We start from the raw sequence: 21,345 nt of genomic DNA on the forward strand, positions 1-21,345 counted from the left end.
TTACCCAGAATCCTTTGCAAACCTCAAAATTTGGCTAAAAAAACAAATTTTCCTCACATTTCCGTGACAGAGAGTTCTGGAATCTGAGAGGAGCCACACATTTCCTTCCACCCAGCGTTCCCCCAAGTCTCCTGATAAAAATGATACCTCACTTGTGTGGGTAGGCCTAGCGCCCGCGACAGGAAATGCCCCAAAACACAACGTGGACACATCCCATTTTTTGACAGAAAACCGAGGTGTTTTTTACAAAGTGGCTACCTGTAGGTTTTGGCCTCTAGCTCAGCCGGCACCTAGGGAAACTTACCAAACCTGGGCATTTTTGAAAACTAGAGACCTAAGGGAATCCAAGATGGGGTGACTTGTGGGGCTCTGACCAGATTCTGTTACCCAGAATCCTTTGCAAACCTCAAAATCTGGCTAAAAAAACAAACTTTCCTCACATTTTGTTGACAGAAAGTTCTGGAATCTGAGAGGAGCCACATATTTCCTTCCACCCAGCGTTCCCCCAAGTCTTCCGATAAAAATGATACCTCACTTCTGTGGGTAGGCCTAGCGCCCGCAATCGGAAATGCCCCAAAACACAACGTGGACACATCCCATTTTTTGACAGAAAACAGAGGTGTTTTTTGCAAAGTGCCTACCTTTAGATTTTGGCCTCTAGCTCAGCCAGCACCTAGGGAAACCCATCAAACCTGTGCATTTATGAAAACTAGAGACCTAGGGGAATCCAAGATGGGGTGACTTGTGGGGCTCTGACCAGGTTCTCTTACCCAGAATCCTTTGCAAACCTCAAAATTTGGCTAAAAAAAACACGTTTTCCTCACATTTTGGTGACAGAAAGTTCTGGAATCTGAGAGGAGCCACAAATTTCCTTCCACCCAGCGTTCCCCCAAGTCTCCCAATAAAAATGAGACCTCACTTGTGTGGGTAGGCCTAGTGCCCGCGACAGGAAATGCCCCAAAACTCAACATGGACACATCCCATTTTTTGACAGAAAGCAGAGGTGTTTTTTGCAAAGTGCCTACCTGTAGATTTTGGCCTCTAGCTCAGCCGGCACCTAGGCAAACCTACCAAACCTGTACATTTTTGAAAACTAGAGACCTAGGGGAATCCAAGATGGGGTGACTTGTGGGGCTATGACCAGATTCTGTTACCCAGAATCCTTTGCAAACCTCAAAATGTGGCTAAAAAAACAAGTTTTCCTCACATTTCGGTGACAGAGAGTTCTGGAATCTGAGAGGAGCCACACATTTCCTTCCACCCAGCGTTTCCCCAAGTCTCCTGATAAAAATGATACCTCACTTGTGTGGGTAGGCCTAGCGCCCGCGACAGGAAATGCCCCAAAACACAACATGGACACATCCAATTTTTTGACAGAAAACCGAGGTGTTTTTTACAAAGTGGCTACCTGTAGATTTTGGCCTCTAGCTCAGCCGGCACCTAGGGAAACTTCCCAAACCTGGGCATTTTTGAAAACTAGAGACCTAAGGGAATCCAAGATGGGGTGACTTGTGGGGCTCTGACCAGATTCTGTTACCCAGAATCCTTTGCAAACCTCAAAATCTGGCTAAAACAACAAACTTTCCTCACATTTTGGTGACAGAAAGTTCTGGAATCTGAGAGGAGCCACACATTTCCTTCCACCCAGCGTTCCCCCAAGTCTCCCAATAAAAATGAGACCTCACTTGTGTGGGTAGGCCTAGCGCCCGCGACCGGAAATGCCCCAAAACACAACGTGGACACATCCCATTTTTTGACAGAAAACAGAGGTGTTTTTTACAAAGTGGCTACCTGTGGATTTTGGCCTCTAGCTCAGCTGGCACCTAGGGAAACTTACCAAACCTGGGCATTTTTGAAAACTAGAGACCTAAGGGAATCCAAGATGGGGTGACTTGTGGGGTTCTGACCAGATTCTGTTACCCAGAATCCTTTGCAAACCTCAAAATTTGGCTAAAAAAACAAATTTTCCTCACATTTCCGTGACAGAGAGTTCTGGAATCTGAGAGGAGCCACACATTTCCTTCCACCCAGCGTTCCCCCAAGTCTCCTGATAAAAATGATACCTCACTTGTGTGGGTAGGCCTAGCGCCCGCGACAGGAAATGCCCCAAAACACAACGTGGACACATCCCATTTTTTGACAGAAAACCGAGGTGTTTTTTACAAAGTGGCTACCTGTAGGTTTTGGCCTCTAGCTCAGCCGGCACCTAGGGAAACTTACCAAACCTGGGCATTTTTGAAAACTAGAGACCTAAGGGAATCCAAGATGGGGTGACTTGTGGGGCTCTGACCAGATTCTGTTACCCAGAATCCTTTGCAAACCTCAAAATCTGGCTAAAAAAACAAACTTTCCTCACATTTTGTTGACAGAAAGTTCTGGAATCTGAGAGTAGCCACATATTTCCTTCCACCCAGCGTTCCCCCAAGTATTCCGATAAAAATGATACCTCACTTCTGTGGGTAGGCCTAGCGCCCGCAACCGGAAATGCCCCAAAACACAACGTGGACACATCCCATTTTTTGACAGAAAACCGAGGTGTGTTTTTACGAAGTGGCTACCTGTAGATTTTGGCCTCTAGCTCAGCCGGCACCTAGGGAAACTTACTAAACCTGGGCATTTTTGAAAACTAGAGACCTAAGGGAATCCAAGATGGTGTGACTTGTGGGGCTCTGACCAGATTCTGTTACCCAGAATCCTTTGCAAACCTCAAAATGTGGCTAAAAAAACAAACTTTCCTCACATTTTGGTGACAGAAAGTTCTGGAATCTGAGAGGAGCCACATATTTCCTTCCACCCAGCGTTCCCCCAAGTCTTCCGATAAAAATGATACCTCACTTCTGAGGGTAGGCCTAGCGCCCGCAACCGGAAATGCCCCAAAACACAACGTGGACACATCCCATTTTTTGACAGAAAACAGAGGTGTTTTTTGCAAAGTGCCTACCTTTAGATTTTGGCCTCTAGCTCAGCCAGCACCTAGGGAAACCTATCCAACCTGTGTATTTGTGAACACTAGAGACCTAGGGGAATCCAAGATGGGTTGACTTGTGGGACTCTGACCAGGTTCTGTTTCCCAGAATCCTTTGCAAACCTCAAAATTTGGCTAAAAAAACCACGTTTTCCTCACATTTTGGTGACAGAAAGTTCTGGAATCTGAGAGGAGCCACAAATTTCCTTCCACCCAGCGTTTCCCCAAGTCTCCCAATAAAAATGAGACCTCACTTCTGTGGGTAGGCCTAGCGCCCGCAACAGGAAATGCCCCAAAACACAACGTGGAAACATCCCATTTTTTGACAGAAAATAAAGGTGTTTTTTACAAAGTGCCTACCTGTAGATTTTGGCCTCTAGCTCAGCCGGCACCTAGGGAAACTTACCAAACCTGTGCAATTTTGAAAACTAGAGACCTAAGGGAATCCAAGATGGGGTGACTTGTGGGGCTCTGACCAGATTCTGTTACCCAGAATCCTTTGCAAACCTCAAAATCTGACTAAAAAAAACAAATTTTCATCACATTTCGGTGACAGAGAGTTCTGGAATCTGGGAGGAGCCACAAATTTCCTTCCTCCCAGCGTTCCCCCAAGTCTCCTGATAAAAATGATACCTCATTTGTGTGGGTAGGCCTAGCGCCCGCGACAGGAAATGCCCCAAAACACAACGTGGACACATCCCATTTTTTGACAGAAAGCAGAGGTGTTTTTTGCAAAGTGCCTACCTGTAGATTTTGGCCTCTGGCTCAGCCGGCACCGAGGCAAACCTACCAAACCTGTACATTTTTTAAAACTAGAGACCTAGGGGAATTCAAGATGGGGTGACTAGTGGGGCTCTGACCAGGTTCTGTTACCCTGAATCCTTTGTAAGCCTCAAAATGTGGCTAAAAAAACAAGTTTTCATCACATTTTGGTGACACAGAGAGTTCTGGAATCTGAGAGGAGCCACAAATTTCCTTCCACCCAGCGTTCCCCCAAGTCTCCCAATAAAAATGAGACCTCACTTGTGTGGGTAGGCCTAGCGCCCGCGACCGGAAATGCCCCAAAACACAACATGGACACATCCCATTTTTTGACAGAAAACAGAGGTGTTTTTTGCAAAGTGCCTACCTTTAGATTTTGGCCTCTAGCTCAGCCAGCACCTAGGGAAACCCATCAAACCTGTGCATTTATGAAAACTAGAGACCTAGGGGAATCCAAGATGGGGTGACTTGTGGGGCTCTGACCAGGTTCTCTTACCCAGAATCCTTTGCAAACCTCAAAATTTGGCTAAAAAAACCACTTTTTCCTCACATTTTGGTGACAGAAAGTTCTGGAATCTGAGAGGAGCCACAAATTTCCTTCCACCCAGCGTTCCCCCAAGTCTCCCAATAAAAATGAGACCTCACTTGTGTGGGTAGGCCTAGCGCCCGCTACAGGAAATGCCCCAAAACACAACATGGACACATCCCATTTTTTGACAGAAAGCAGAGGTGTTTTTTGCAAAGTGCCTACCTGTAGATTTTGGCCTCTAGCTCAGCCGGCACCTAGGCAAACCTACCAAACCTGTACATTTTTTAAAACTAGAGACCTAGGGGAATCCAAGATGGGGTGACTTGTGGGGCTCTGACCAGATTCTGTTACCCAGAATCCTTTGCAAACCACAAAATGTGGCTAAAAAAACAAGTTTTCATCACATTTTGGTGACACAGAGTGTTCTGGAATCTGAGAGGAGCCACAAATTTCCTTCCACCCAGCATTCCCCCAAGTCTTCCGATAAAAATGAGACATCACGTGTGTGGGTAGGCCTAGCGCCCGCGACAGGAAATGCACCAAAACACAACGTGGACACATCCAATTTTTTGACAGAAAACCGAGGTGTTTTTTACAAAGTGGCTACCTGTAGATTTTGGCCTCTAGCTCAGCCGGCACCTAGGGAAACTTCCCAAACCTGGGCATTTTTGAAAACTAGAGACCTAAGGGAATCCAAGATGGGGTGACTTGTGGGGCTCTGACCAGATTCTGTTACCCAGAATCCTTTGTAAACCTCAAAATCTGGCTAAAACAACAAACTTTCCTCACATTTTGGTGACAGAAAGTTCTGGAATCTGAGAGGAGCCACATATTTCCTTCCACCCAGCGTTCCCCCAAGTCTCCCAATAAAAATGAGACCTCACTTGTGTGGGTAGGCCTAGCGCCCGCGACCGGAAATGCCCCAAAACACAACGTGGAGACATCCCATTTTTTGACAGAAAACCGAGGTGTTTTTTACAAAGTGGCTACCTGTAGATTTTGGCCTCTAGCTCAGCCGGCACCTAGGGAAACTTACCAAACCTGGGCATTTTTGAAAACTAGAGACCTAAGGGAATCCAAGATGGGGTGACTTGTGGGGTTCTGACCAGATTCTGTTACCCAGAATCCTTTGCAAACCTCAAAATTTGGCTAAAAAAACAAATTTTCCTCACATTTCCGTGACAGAGAGTTCTGGAATCTGAGAGGAGCCACACATTTCCTTCCACCCAGCGTTCCCCCAAGTCTCCTGATAAAAATGATACCTCACTTGTGTGGGTAGGCCTAGAGCCCGTGACAGGAAATGCCCCAAAACACAACGTGGACACATCCCATTTTTTGACAGAAAACCGAGATGTTTTTTACAAAGTGGCTACCTGTAGATTTTGGCCTCTAGCTCAGCCGGCACCTAGGGAAACTTACCAAACCTGGGCATTTTTGAAAACTAGAGACCTAAGGGAATCCAAGATGGTGTGACTTGTGGGGCTCTGACCAGATTCTGTTACCCAGAATCCTTTGCAAACCTCAAAATGTGGCTAAAAAAACAAACTTTCCTCACATTTTGGTGACAGAAAGTTCTGGAATCTGAGAGGAGCCACATATTTCCTTCCACCCAGCGTTCCCCCAAGTCTTCCGATAAAAATGATACCTCACTTTTGTGGGTAGGCCTAGCGCCCGCAACCGGAAATGCCCCAAAACACAACGTGGACACATCCCATTTTTTGACAGAAAACAGAGGTGTTTTTTGCAAAGTGCCTACCTTTAGATTTTGGCCTCTAGCTCAGCCAGCCCCTAGGGAAACCTATCCAACCTGTGTATTTTTGAAAACTAGAGACCTAGGGGAATCCAAGATGGGTTGACTTGTGGGACTCTGACCAGGTTATGTTACCCAGAATCCTTTGCAAACCTCAAAATTTGGCTAAAAAAACCACGTTTTCCTCACATTTTGGTGACAGAAAGTTCTGAAATCTGAGAGGAGCCACAAATTTCCTTCCACCCAGCGTTCCCCCAAGTCTCCCAATAAAAATGAGACCTCACTTGTGTGGGTAGGCCTAGCGCCCGCAACAGGAAATGCCCCAAAACACAACGTGGACACATCCCATTTTTTGACAGAAAATAGAGGTGTTTTTTACAAAGTGCCTACCTGTAGATTTTGGCCTCTAGCTCAGCCTGCACCTAGGGAAACTTACCAAACCTGTGCAATTTTGAAAATTAGAGACCTAAGGCAATCCAAGATGGGGTGACTTGTGGGGCTCTGACCAGATTCTGTTACCCAGAATCCTTTGCAAACCTCAAAATCTGGCTAAAAAAAACAAATTTTCATCACATTTCGGTGACAGAGAGTTCTGGAATCTGGGAGGAGCCACAAATTTCCTTCCACCCAGCGTTCCCCCAAGTCTCCTGATAAAAATGATACCTCATTTGTGTGGGTAGGCCTAGCGCCCGCGACAGGAAATGCCCCAAAACACAACGTGGACACATCCCATTTTTCTTACAGAAAACAGAGGTGTTTTTTGCAAAGTGCCTACCTGTAGATTTTGGCCTCTAGCTCAGCCTGCACCTAGGAAAACCTACCAAACCTGTGCAATTTTGAAAACTAGAGACCTAGTGGAATCCAAGATGGGGTGACTTGTGGGGCTCTGACCAGGTTCTGTTACCCAGAATCCTTTGCAAACCTCAAACTTGGCTAAAAAAACACGTTTTCCTCACATTTCGGTGAAAGAGAGTTCTGGAATCTGAGAGGAGACACAAATTTCCTTCCACTTAGCGTTCCCCCAAGTCTCCCAATAAAAATGATACCTAACTTGTGTGGGTAGGCCTAGCGCCCACAACAGGAAATGCCCCAAAACACAACGTGGACACATCCCATTTTTTGACAGAAAGCAGAGGTGTTTTTTGCAAAGTGCCTACCTGTAGATTTTGGCCTCTGGCTCAGCCGGCACCGAGGCAAACCTACCAAACCTGTACATTTTTTAAAACTAGAGACCTAGGGGAATTCAAGATGGGGTGACTTGTGGGGCTCTGACCAGGTTCTGTTACCCTGAATTCTTTGCAGACCTCAAAATGTGGCTAAAAAAACAAGTTTTCATCACATTTTGGTGACACAGAGAGTTCTGGAATCTGAGAGGAGCCACAAATTTCCTTCCACCCAGCGTTCCCCCAAGTCTCCCAATAAAAATGAGACCTCACTTGTGTGGGTAGGCCTAGCGCCCGCAACCGGAAATGCCCCAAAACACAACATGGACACATCCCATTTTTTGACAGAAAACAGAGGTGTTTTTTGCAAAGTGCCTACCTTTAGATTTTGGCCTCTAGCTCAGCCAGCACCTAGGGAAACCCATCAAACCTGTGCATTTATGAAAACTAGAGACCTAGGGGAATCCAAGATGGGGTGACTTGTGGGGCTCTGACCAGGTTCTCTTACCCAGAATCCTTTGCAAACCTCAAAATTTGGCTAAAAAACCCACGTTTTCCTCACATTTTGGTGACAGAAAGTTCTGGAATCTGAGAGGAGCCACAAATTTCCTTCCACCCAGCGTTCCCCCAAGTCTCCCAATAAAAATGAGACCTCACTATTGTGGGTAGGCCTAGCGCCCACGACAGGAAATGCCCCAAAACACAACATGGACATATCCCATTTTTTGACAGAAAGCAGAGGTGTTTTTTGCAAAGTGCCTACCTGTAGATTTTGGCCTCTAGCTCAGCCGGCACCTAGGCAAACCTACCAAACCTGTACATTTTTGAAAACTAGAGACCTAGGGGGATCCAAGATGGGGTGACTTGTGGGGCTCTGACCAGATTCTGTTACCCAGAATCCTTTGCAAACCACAAAATGTGGCTAAAAAAACAAGTTTTCATCACATTTTGGTGACACAGAGTGTTCTGGAATCTGAGAGGAGCCACAAATTTCCTTCCACCCAGCGTTCCCCCAAGTCTTCCGATAAAAATGAGACATCACTTGTGTGGGTAGGCCTAGCGCCCGCGACAGGAAATGCCCCAAAACACAACGTGGACACATCCCATTTTTTGACAGAAAACAGAGGCGTTTTTTGCAAAGTGCCTACCTGTAGATTTTGGCATCTAGCTCAGCCACCACCTAGGCAACCCTACCAAACCTGTGCATTTTTGAAAACTAGAGACTTAGGGGAATCCAAGATGGGGTGACTTGTTGGGCTCTGACCAGGTTCTGTTACCCAGAATCCTTTGCAAACCTCAAAATTTGGCTAAAAAAACACGTTTTGATCACATTTCAGTGACAGAGAGTTCTGGAATCTGAGAGGAGCCACAAATTTCCTTCCACTCAGCGTTCCCCCCAGTCTTCCGATAAAAATGAGACCTCACTTGTGTGCGTAGGCCTAGCGCCCGCGACAGGAAATGCCCCAAAACACAACGTGGACACATCCCATTTTTTGACAGAAAACAGAGGTGTTTTTGCAAAGTGCCTACCTGTAGATTTTGGCCTCTAGCTCAGCCAGCACCTAGGCAAACCTACCAAACCTGTAAATTTTTGAAAACTAGAGACCTAGGGGAATCCAAGATGGGGTGACTTGTGGGGCTCTGACCAGGTTCTGTTACCCAGAATCCTTTGCAAACCTCAAAATCTGGCTAAAAAACAAATTTTCATCACATTTCGGTGACAGAGAGTTCTGGAATCTGGGAGGAGCCACAAATTTCCTTCCAACCAGCGTTCCCCCAAGTCTCCCAATAAAAATGAGACCTCACTTGTGTGGGTAGGCCTAGCGCCCGCGACCGGAAATGCCCCAAAACACAACATGGACACATCCCATTTTTTGACAGAAAACAGAGGTGTTTTTTGCAAAGTGCCTACCTTTAGATTTTGGCCTCTAGCTCAGCCAGCACCTAGGGAAACCCATCAAACCTGTGCATTTTTGAAAACTAGAGACTTAGGGGAATCCAAGATGGGGTGACTTGTGGGGCTCTGACCAGGTTCTGTTACCCAGAATCCTTTGCAAACCTCAAAATCTGGCTAAAAAACAAATTTTCCACACATTTCGGTGACAGAGAGTTCTGGAATCTGGGAGGAGCCACAAATTTCCATCCACCCAGCGTTCCCCCAAGTCTTCCGATAAAAATGAGACATCACTTGTGTGGGTAGGCCTAGCGCCCGCGACAGGAAATGCCCCAAAACACAACGTGGACACATCCCATTTTCTGACAGAAAACAGAGGCGTTTTTTGCAAAGTGCCTACCTGTAGATTTTGGCATCTAGCTCAGCCACCACCTAGGCAACCCTACCAAACCTGTGCATTTTTGAAAACTAGAGACTTAGGGGAATCCAAGATGGGGTGACTTGTTGGGCTCTGACCAGGTTCTGTTACCCAGAATCCTTTGCAAACCTCAAAATTTGGCTAAAAAAACACGTTTTGATCACATTTCAGTGACAGAGAGTTCTGGAATCTGAGAGGAGCCACAAATTTCCTTCCACTCAGCGTTCCCCCAAGTCTTCCGATAAAAATGAGACCTCACTTGTGTGCGTAGGCCTAGCGCCCGCGACAGGAAATGCCCCAAAACACAACGTGGACACATCCCATTTTTTGACAGAAAGCAGAGCTGTTTTTTGCAAAGTGCCTACCTTTAGATTTTGGCCTCTAGCTCAGCCAGCACCTAGGGAAACCCATCAAACCTGTGCATTTATGAAAACTAGAGACCTAGGGGAATCCAAGATGGGGTGACTTGTGGGGCTCTGACCAGGTTCTCTTACCCAGAATCCTTTGCAAACCTCAAAATTTGGCTAAAAAAAACATGTTTTCCTCACATTTTGGTGACAGAAAGTTTTGGAATCTGAGAGGAGCCACAAATTTCCTTCCACCCAGCGTTCCCCCAAGTCTCCCAATAAAAATGAGACCTCACTTGTGTGGGTAGGCCTAGCTCCCGCAACAGGAAATGCCCCAAAACACAACATGGACACATCCCATTTTTTGACAGAAAGCAGAGCTGTTTTTTGCAAAGGGCCTACCTGTAGATTTTGGCCTCTAGCTCAGCCGGCACCTAGGCAAACCTACCAAACCTGTACATTTTTGAAAACTAGAGACCTAGGGGAATCCAAGATGGGGTGACTTGTGGGGCTCTGACCAGATTCTGTTACCCAGAATCCTTTGCAAACCACAAAATGTGGCTAAAAAAACAAGTTTTCATCACATTTTAGTGACACAGAGTGTTCTGGAATCTGAGAGGAGCCACAAATTTCCTTCCACCCAGCGTTCCCCCAAGTCTTCCTATAAAAATGAGACATCACTTGTGTGGGTAGGCCTAGCGCCCGCAACAGGAAATGCCCCAAAACACAACGTGGACACATCCCATTTTTTGACAGAAAATAGAGGTGTTTTTTACAAAGTGCCTACCTGTAGATTTTGGCCTCTAGCTCAGCCGGCACCTAGGGAAACTTACCAAACCTGTGCAATTTTGAAAACTAGAGACTTAAGGGAATCCAAGATGGGGTGACTTGTGGGGCTCTGACCAGGTTCTGTTACCAAGAATCCTTTCCAAACCTCAAACTTTGCTAAAAAAACACGTTTTCCTCACATTTCGGTGAAAGAGAGTTCTGGAATCTGAGAGGAGACACAAATTTACTTCCACTCAGCGTTCCCCCAAGTCTCCCAATAAAAATGATACCTAACTTGTGTGGGTAGGCCTAGCGCCCACAACAGGAAATGCCCCAAAACACAACGTGGACACATCCCATTTTTTGACAGAAAGCAGAGGTGTTTTTTGCAAAGTGCCTACCTGTAGATTTTGGCCTCTGGCTCAGCCGGCACCGAGGCAAACCTACCAACCTGTACATTTTTGAAAACTAGAGACCTAGGGGAATTCAAGATGGGGTGACTTGTGGGGCTCTGACCAGGTTCTGTTACCCTGAATCCTTTGCAAACCTCAAAATGTGGCTAAAAAAACAAGTTTTCATCACATTTTGGTGACACAGAGAGTTCTGGAATCTGAGAGGAGCCATAAATTTCCTTCCAACCAGCGTTCCCCCAAGTCTCCCAATAAAAATGAGACCTCACTTGTGTGGGTAGGCCTAGCGCCCGCGACCGGAAATGCCCCAAAACACAACATGGACACATCCCATTTTTTGACAGAAAACAGAGGTGTTTTTTGCAAAGTGCCTACCTTTAGATTTTGGCCTCTAGCTCAGCCAGCACCTAGGGAAACCCATCAAACCTGTGCATTTATGAAAACTAGAGACCTAGGGGAATCCAAGATGGGGTGACTTGTGGGGCTCTGACCAGGTTCTCTTACCCAGAATCCTTTGCAAACCTCAAAATTTGGCTAAAAACCCCACGTTTTCCTCACATTTTGGTGACAGAAAGTTCTGGAATCTGAGAGGAGCCACAAATTTCCTTCCACCCAGCGTTCCCCCAAGTCTCCCAATAAAAATGAGACCTCACTTGTGTGGGTAGGCCTAGCGCCCGCGACAGGAAATGCCCCAAAACACAACATGGACATATCCCATTTTTTGACAGAAAGCAGAGGTGTTTTTTGCAAAGTGCCTACCTGTAGATTTTGGCCTCTAGCTCAGCCGGCACCTAGGCAAACCTACCAAACCTGTACATTTTTGAAAACTAGAGACCTAGGGGGATCCAAGATGGGGTGACTTGTGGGGCTCTGACCAGATTCTGTTACCCAGAATCCTTTGCAAACCACAAAATGTGGCTAAAAAAACAAGTTTTCATCACATTTTGGTGACACAGAGTGTTCTGGAATCTGAGAGGAGCCACAAATTTCCTTCCACCCAGCGTTCCCCCAAGTCTTCCGATAAAAATGAGACATCACTTGTGTGGGTAGGCCTAGCGCCCGCGACAGGAAATGCCCCAAAACACAACGTGGACACATCCCATTTTTTGACAGAAAACAGAGGCGTTTTTTGCAAAGTGCCTACCTGTAGATTTTGGCATCTAGCTCAGCCACCACCTAGGCAACCCTACCAAACCTGTGCATTTTTGAAAACTAGAGACTTAGGGGAATCCAAGATGGGGTGACTTGTTGGGCTCTGACCAGGTTCTGTTACCCAGAATCCTTTGCAAACCTCAAAATTTGGCTAAAAAAACACGTTTTGATCACATTTCAGTGACAGAGAGTTCTGGAATCTGAGAGGAGCCACAAATTTCCTTCCACTCAGCGTTCCCCCAAGTCTTCCGATAAAAATGAGACCTCACTTGTGTGCGTAGGCCTAGCGCCCGCGACAGGAAATGCCCCAAAACACAACGTGGACACATCCCATTTTTTGACAGAAAGCAGAGCTGTTTTTTGCAAAGTGCCTACCTTTAGATTTTGGCCTCTAGCTCAGCCAGCACCTAGGGAAACCCATCAAACCTGTGCATTTATGAAAACTAGAGACCTAGGGGAATCCAAGATGGGGTGACTTGTGGGGCTCTGACCAGGTTCTCTTACCCAGAATCCTTTGCAAACCTCAAAATTTGGCTAAAAAAAACATGTTTTCCTCACATTTTGGTGACAGAAAGTTTTGGAATCTGAGAGGAGCCACAAATTTCCTTCCACCCAGCGTTCCCCCAAGTCTCCCAATAAAAATGAGACCTCACTTGTGTGGGTAGGCCTAGCTCCCGCAACAGGAAATGCCCCAAAACACAACATGGACACATCCCATTTTTTGACAGAAAGCAGAGCTGTTTTTTGCAAAGGGCCTACCTGTAGATTTTGGCCTCTAGCTCAGCCGGCACCTAGGCAAACCTACCAAACCTGTACATTTTTGAAAACTAGAGACCTAGGGGAATCCAAGATGGGGTGACTTGTGGGGCTCTGACCAGATTCTGTTACCCAGAATCCTTTGCAAACCACAAAATGTGGCTAAAAAAACAAGTTTTCATCACATTTTAGTGACACAGAGTGTTCTGGAATCTGAGAGGAGCCACAAATTTCCTTCCACCCAGCGTTCCCCCAAGTCTTCCTATAAAAATGAGACATCACTTGTGTGGGTAGGCCTAGCGCCCGCAACAGGAAATGCCCCAAAACACAACGTGGACACATCCCATTTTTTGACAGAAAATAGAGGTGTTTTTTACAAAGTGCCTACCTGTAGATTTTGGCCTCTAGCTCAGCCGGCACCTAGGGAAACTTACCAAACCTGTGCAATTTTGAAAACTAGAGACTTAAGGGAATCCAAGATGGGGTGACTTGTGGGGCTCTGACCAGGTTCTGTTACCAAGAATCCTTTCCAAACCTCAAACTTTGCTAAAAAAACACGTTTTCCTCACATTTCGGTGAAAGAGAGTTCTGGAATCTGAGAGGAGACACAAATTTACTTCCACTCAGCGTTCCCCCAAGTCTCCCAATAAAAATGATACCTAACTTGTGTGGGTAGGCCTAGCGCCCACAACAGGAAATGCCCCAAAACACAACGTGGACACATCCCATTTTTTGACAGAAAGCAGAGGTGTTTTTTGCAAAGTGCCTACCTGTAGATTTTGGCCTCTGGCTCAGCCGGCACCGAGGCAAACCTACCAACCTGTACATTTTTGAAAACTAGAGACCTAGGGGAATTCAAGATGGGGTGACTTGTGGGGCTCTGACCAGGTTCTGTTACCCTGAATCCTTTGCAAACCTCAAAATGTGGCTAAAAAAACAAGTTTTCATCACATTTTGGTGACACAGAGAGTTCTGGAATCTGAGAGGAGCCATAAATTTCCTTCCAACCAGCGTTCCCCCAAGTCTCCCAATAAAAATGAGACCTCACTTGTGTGGGTAGGCCTAGCGCCCGCGACCGGAAATGCCCCAAAACACAACATGGACACATCCCATTTTTTGACAGAAAACAGAGGTGTTTTTTGCAAAGTGCCTACCTTTAGATTTTGGCCTCTAGCTCAGCCAGCACCTAGGGAAACCCATCAAACCTGTGCATTTATGAAAACTAGAGACCTAGGGGAATCCAAGATGGGGTGACTTGTGGGGCTCTGACCAGGTTCTCTTACCCAGAATCCTTTGCAAACCTCAAAATTTGGCTAAAAACCCCACGTTTTCCTCACATTTTGGTGACAGAAAGTTCTGGAATCTGAGAGGAGCCACAAATTTCCTTCCACCCAGCGTTCCCCCAAGTCTCCCAATAAAAATGAGACCTCACTTGTGTGGGTAGGCCTAGCGCCCGCGACAGGAAATGCCCCAAAACACAACATGGACATATCCCATTTTTTGACAGAAAGCAGAGGTGTTTTTTGCAAAGTGCCTACCTGTAGATTTTGGCCTCTAGCTCAGCCGGCACCTAGGCAAACCTACCAAACCTGTACATTTTTGAAAACTAGAGACCTAGGGGGATCCAAGATGGGGTGACTTGTGGGGCTCTGACCAGATTCTGTTACCCAGAATCCTTTGCAAACCACAAAATGTGGCTAAAAAAACAAGTTTTCATCACATTTTGGTGACACAGAGTGTTCTGGAATCTGAGAGGAGCCACAAATTTCCTTCCACCCAGCGTTCCCCCAAGTCTTCCGATAAAAATGAGACATCACTTGTGTGGGTAGGCCTAGCGCCCGCGACAGGAAATGCCCCAAAACACAACGTGGACACATCCCATTTTTTGACAGAAAACAGAGGCGTTTTTTGCAAAGTGCCTACCTGTAGATTTTGGCATCTAGCTCAGCCACCACCTAGGCAACCCTACCAAACCTGTGCATTTTTGAAAACTAGAGACTTAGGGGAATCCAAGATGGGGTGACTTGTTGGGCTCTGACCAGGTTCTGTTACCCAGAATCCTTTGCAAACCTCAAAATTTGGCTAAAAAAACACGTTTTGATCACATTTCAGTGACAGAGAGTTCTGGAATCTGAGAGGAGCCACAAATTTCCTTCCACTCAGCGTTCCCCCAAGTCTTCCGATAAAAATGAGACCTCACTTGTGTGCGTAGGCCTAGCGCCCGCGACAGGAAATGCCCCAAAACACAACGTGGACACATCCCATTTTTTGACAGAAAACAGAGGTGTTTTTGCAAAGTGCCTACCTGTAGATTTTGGCCTCTAGCTCAGCCAGCACCTAGGCAAACCTACCAAACCTGTAAATTTTTGAAAACTAGAGACCTAGGGGAATCCAAGATGGGGTGACTTGTGGGGCTCTGACCAGGTTCTGTTACCCAGAATCCTTTGCAAACCTCAAAATCTGGCTAAAAAACAAATTTTCATCACATTTCGGTGACAGAGAGTTCTGGAATCTGGGAGGAGCCACAAATTTCCTTCCAACCAGCGTTCCCCCAAGTCTCCCAATAAAAATGAGACCTCACTTGTGTGGGTAGGCCTAGCGCCCGCGACCGGAAATGCCCCAAAACACAACATGGACACATCCCATTTTTTGACAGAAAACAGAGGTGTTTTTTGCAAAGTGCCTACCTTTAGATTTTGGCCTCTAGCTCAGCCAGCACCTAGGGAAACCCATCAAACCTGTGCATTTTTGAAAACTAGAGACTTAGGGGAATCCAAGATGGGGTGACTTGTTGGGCTCTGACCAGGTTCTGTTACCCAGAATCCTTTGCAAACCTCAAAATCTGGCTAAAAAACAAATTTTCCACACATTTCGGTGACAGAGAGTTCTGGAATCTGGGAGGAGCCACAAATTTCCATCCACCCAGCGTTCCCCCAAGTCTTCCGATAAAAATGAGACATCACTTGTGTGGGTAGGCCTAGCGCCCGCGACAGGAAATGCCCCAAAACACAACGTGGACACATCCCATTTTCTGACAGAAAACAGAGGCGTTTTTTGCAAAGTGCCTACCTGTAGATTTTGGCATCTAGCTCAGCCACCACCTAGGCAACCCTACCAAACCTGTGCATTTTTGAAAACTAGAGACTTAGGGGAATCCAAGATGGGGTGACTTGTTGGGCTCTGACCAGGTTCTGTTACCCAGAATCCTTTGCAAACCTCAAAATTTGGCTAAAAAAACACGTTTTGATCACATTTCAGTGACAGAGAGTTCTGGAATCTGAGAGGAGCCACAAATTTCCTTCCACTCAGCGTTCCCGCAAGTCTTCCGATAAAAATGAGACCTCACTTGTGTGCGTAGGCCTAGCGCCCGCGACAGGAAATGCCCCAAAACACAACGTGGACACATCCCATTTTTTGACAGAAAACAGAGGTGTTTTTGCAAAGTGCCTACCTGTAGATTTTGGCCTCTAGCTCAGCCAGCACCTAGGGAAACCTACCAAACCTGTAAATTTTTGAAAACTAGAGACCTAGGGGAATCCAAGATGGGGTGACTTGTGGGGCTCTGACCAGGTTCTGTTACCCAGAATCCTTTGCAAACCTCAAAATCTGGCTAAAAAACAAATTTTCATCACATTTCGGTGACAGAGAGTTCTGGAATCTGGGAGGAGCCACAAATTTCCTTCCAACCAGCGTTCCCCCAAGTCTCCCAATAAAAATGAGACCTCACTTGTGTGGGTAGGCCTAGCGCCCGCGACCGGAAATGCCCCAAAACACAACATGGACACATCCCATTTTTTGACAGAAAACAGAGGTGTTTTTTGCAAAGTGCCTACCTTTAGATTTTGGCCTCTAGCTCAGCCAGCACCTAGGGAAACCCATCAAACCTGTGCATTTTTGAAAACTAGAGACTTAGGGGAATCCAAGATGGGGTGACTTGTGGGGCTCTGACCAGGTTCTGTTACCCAGAATCCTTTGCAAACCTCAAAATCTGGCTGAAAAACAAATTTTCCACACATTTCGGTGACAGAGAGTTCTGGAATCTGGGAGGAGCCACAAATTTCCATCCACCCAGCGTTCCCCCAAGTCTTCCGATAAAAATGAGACATCACTTGTGTGGGTAGGCCTAGCGCCCGCGACAGGAAATGCCCCAAAACACAACGTGGACACATCCCATTTTCTGACAGAAAACAGAGGCGTTTTTTGCAAAGTGCCTACCTGTAGATTTTGGCATCTAGCTCAGCCACCACCTAGGCAACCCTACCAAACCTGTGCATTTTTGAAAACTAGAGACTTAGGGGAATCCAAGATGGGGTGACTTGTTGGGCTCTGACCAGGTTCTGTTACCCAGAATCCTTTGCAAACCTCAAAATTTGGCTAAAAAAACACGTTTTGATCACATTTCAGTGACAGAGAGTTCTGGAATCTGAGAGGAGCCACAAATTTCCTTCCACACAGCGTTCCCCCAAGTCGTCCGATAAAAATGAGACCTCACTTGTGTGCGTAGGCCTAGCGCCCGCGACAGGAAATGCCCCAAAACACAACGTGGACACATCCCATTTTTTGACAGAAAACAGAGGTGTTTTTGCAAAGTGCCTACCTGTAGATTTTGGCCTCTAGCTCAGCCAGCACCTAGGCAAACCTACCAAACCTGTACATTTTTGAAAACTAGAGACCTAGGGGAATCTAAGATGGGGTGACTTGTGGGGCTCTGACCAGGTTCTGTTACCCAGAATCCTTTGCAAACCTCAAAATCTGGCTAAAAAACAAATTTTCATCACATTTCGGTGACAGAGAGTTCTGGAATCTGGGAGGAGCCACAAATTTCCTTCCAACCAGCGTTCCCCCAAGTCTCCCAATAAAAATGAGACCTCACTTGTGTGGGTAGGCCTAGCGCCCGCGACCGGAAATGCCCCAAAACACAACATGAACACATCCCATTTTTTGACAGAAAACAGAGGTGTTTTTTGCAAAGTGCCTACCTTTAGATTTTGGCCTCTAGCTCAGCCAGCACCTAGGGAAACCCATCAAACCTGTGCATTTATGAAAACTAGAGACCTAGGGGAATCCAAGATGGGGTGACTTGTGGGGCTCTGACCAGGTTCTCTTACCCAGAATCCATTGCAAACCTCAAAATTTGGCTAAAAAACCCACGTTTTCCTCACATTTTGGTGACAGAAAGTTCTGGAATCTGAGAGGAGCCACAAATTTCCTTCCACCCAGCGTTCCCCCAAGTCTCCCAATAAAAATGAGACCTCACTTGTGTGGGTAGGCCTAGCGCCCGCGACAGGAAATGCCCCAAAACACAACATGGACACATCCCATTTTTTGACAGAAAGCAGAGGTGTTTTTTGCAAAGTGCCTACCTGTAGATTTTGGCCTCTAGCTCAGCCGGCACCTAGGCAAACCTACCAAACCTGTACATTTTTGAAAACTAGAGACCTAGGGGGATCCAAGATGGGGTGACTTGTGGGGCTCTGACCAGATTATGTTACCCAGAATCCTTTGCAAACCACAAAATGTGGCTAAAAAAACAAGTTTTCATCACATTTTGGTGACACAGAGTGTTCTGGAATCTGAGAGGAGCCACAAATTTCCTTCCACCCAGCGTTCCCCCAAGTCTTCCGATAAAAATGAGACATCACTTGTGTGGGTAGGCTTAGCGCCCGCGACAGGAAATGCCCCAAAACACAACGTGGACACATCCCATTTTTTGACAGAAAACAGAGGCGTTTTTTGCAAAGTGCCTACCTGTAGATTTTGGCATCTAGCTCAGCCAGCACCTAGGCAAACCTACCAAACCTGTGCATTTTTGAAAACTAGAGACTTAGGGGAATCCAAGATGGGGTGACTTGTGGGGCTCTGACCAGGTTCTGTTACCCAGAATCCTTTGCAAACCTCAAAATCTGGCTAAAAATAACCAGTTTTCCTCACATTTTGGTGACAGAAAGTTCTGGAATCTGAGAGGAGACACAAATTTCCTTTCACCCAGCGTTCCCCCAAGTCTCCCAATAAAAATGATACCTCACTTGTGTGGGTAGGCCTAGCGCCCGCGACAGGAACTGCCCCAAAACACAACGTGGACACATCCCATTTTTTGACAGAAAACAGATGTGTTTTTTGCAAAGTGCCTACCTGTAGATTTTGGCCTCTCGCTCAGACGGCACCTAGGGAAACCTACCAAATCTGTGCATTTTTTAAAACTAGAGACCTAGGGGAATCCAAGATGGGGTGACTTGTGGGGCTCTGACAGGTTCTGCTAACCAGAATCCTTTGCAAACCTCAAAATGTGGCTAAAAAAACACATTTTCCTCACATTTTGGTGACAGAAAGCTCTGGAATCTGAGAGGAGCCACATATTTCCTTCCACCCAGCGTTCCCCTAAGTCGTCCGATAAAAATGATACCTCACTTGAGTGGGTAGGCCTAGTGCCCCGCGACCGGAAGTGCCCCAAAACACAATGTGAACACATCCCATTTTTTGACAGAAAACAGAGGTGTTTTTTGCAAAGTGCCTACCTTTAGATTTTGGCCTCTAGCTCAGCCAGCACCTAGGGAAACCCATCAAACCTGTGCATTTATGAAAACTAGAGACCTAGGGGAATCCAAGATGGGGTGACTTGTGGGGCTCTGACCAGGTTCTCTTACCCAGAATCCTTTGCAAACCTCAAAATTTGGCTAAAAACCCCACGTTTTCCTCACATTTTGGTGACAGAAAGTTCTGGAATCTGAGAGGAGCCACAAATTTCCTTCCACCCAGCGTTCCCCCAAGTCTCCCAATAAAAATGAGACCTCACTTGTGTGGGTAGGCCTAGCGCCCGCGACAGGAAATGCCCCAAAACACAACATGGACATATCCCATTTTTTGACAGAAAGCAGAGGTGTTTTTTGCAAAGTGCCTACCTGTAGATTTTGGCCTCTAGCTCAGCCGGCACCTAGGCAAACCTACCAAACCTGTACATTTTTGAAAACTAGAGACCTAGGGGGATCCAAGATGGGGTGACTTGTGGGGCTCTGACCAGATTCTGTTACCCAGAATCCTTTGCAAACCACAAAATGTGGCTAAAAAAACAAGTTTTCATCACATTTTGGTGACACAGAGTGTTCTGGAATCTGAGAGGAGCCACAAATTTCCTTCCACCCAGCGTTCCCCCAAGTCTTCCGATAAAAATGAGACATCACTTGTGTGGGTAGGCCTAGCGCCCGCGACAGGAAATGCCCCAAAACACAACGTGGACACATCCCATTTTTTGACAGAAAACAGAGGCGTTTTTTGCAAAGTGCCTACCTGTAGATTTTGGCATCTAGCTCAGCCACCACCTAGGCAACCCTACCAAACCTGTGCATTTTTGAAAACTAGAGACTTAGGGGAATCCAAGATGGGGTGACTTGTTGGGCTCTGACCAGGTTCTGTTACCCAGAATCCTTTGCAAACCTCAAAATTTGGCTAAAAAAACACGTTTTGATCACATTTCAGTGACAGAGAGTTCTGGAATCTGAGAGGAGCCACAAATTTCCTTCCACTCAGCGTTCCCCCAAGTCTTCCGATAAAAATGAGACCTCACTTGTGTGCGTAGGCCTAGCGCCCGCGACAGGAAATGCCCCAAAACACAACGTGGACACATCCCATTTTTTGACAGAAAGCAGAGCTGTTTTTTGCAAAGTGCCTACCTTTAGATTTTGGCCTCTAGCTCAGCCAGCACCTAGGGAAACCCATCAAACCTGTGCATTTATGAAAACTAGAGACCTAGGGGAATCCAAGATGGGGTGACTTGTGGGGCTCTGACCAGGTTCTCTTACCCAGAATCCTTTGCAAACCTCAAAATTTGGCTAAAAAAAACATGTTTTCCTCACATTTTGGTGACAGAAAGTTTTGGAATCTGAGAGGAGCCACAAATTTCCTTCCACCCAGCGTTCCCCCAAGTCTCCCAATAAAAATGAGACCTCACTTGTGTGGGTAGGCCTAGCTCCCGCAACAGGAAATGCCCCAAAACACAACATGGACACATCCCATTTTTTGACAGAAAGCAGAGCTGTTTTTTGCAAAGGGCCTACCTGTAGATTTTGGCCTCTAGCTCAGCCGGCACCTAGGCAAACCTACCAAACCTGTACATTTTTGAAAACTAGAGACCTAGGGGAATCCAAGATGGGGTGACTTGTGGGGCTCTGACCAGATTCTGTTACCCAGAATCCTTTGCAAACCACAAAATGTGGCTAAAAAAACAAGTTTTCATCACATTTTAGTGACACAGAGTGTTCTGGAATCTGAGAGGAGCCACAAATTTCCTTCCACCCAGCGTTCCCCCAAGTCTTCCTATAAAAATGAGACATCACTTGTGTGGGTAGGCCTAGCGCCCGCAACAGGAAATGCCCCAAAACACAACGTGGACACATCCCATTTTTTGACAGAAAATAGAGGTGTTTTTTACAAAGTG

Source organism: Pleurodeles waltl, chromosome 2_2, assembly GCF_031143425.1.
Source record: "Pleurodeles waltl isolate 20211129_DDA chromosome 2_2, aPleWal1.hap1.20221129, whole genome shotgun sequence".
In the NCBI taxonomy this organism is placed as follows: domain Eukaryota; kingdom Metazoa; phylum Chordata; class Amphibia; order Caudata; family Salamandridae; genus Pleurodeles; species Pleurodeles waltl.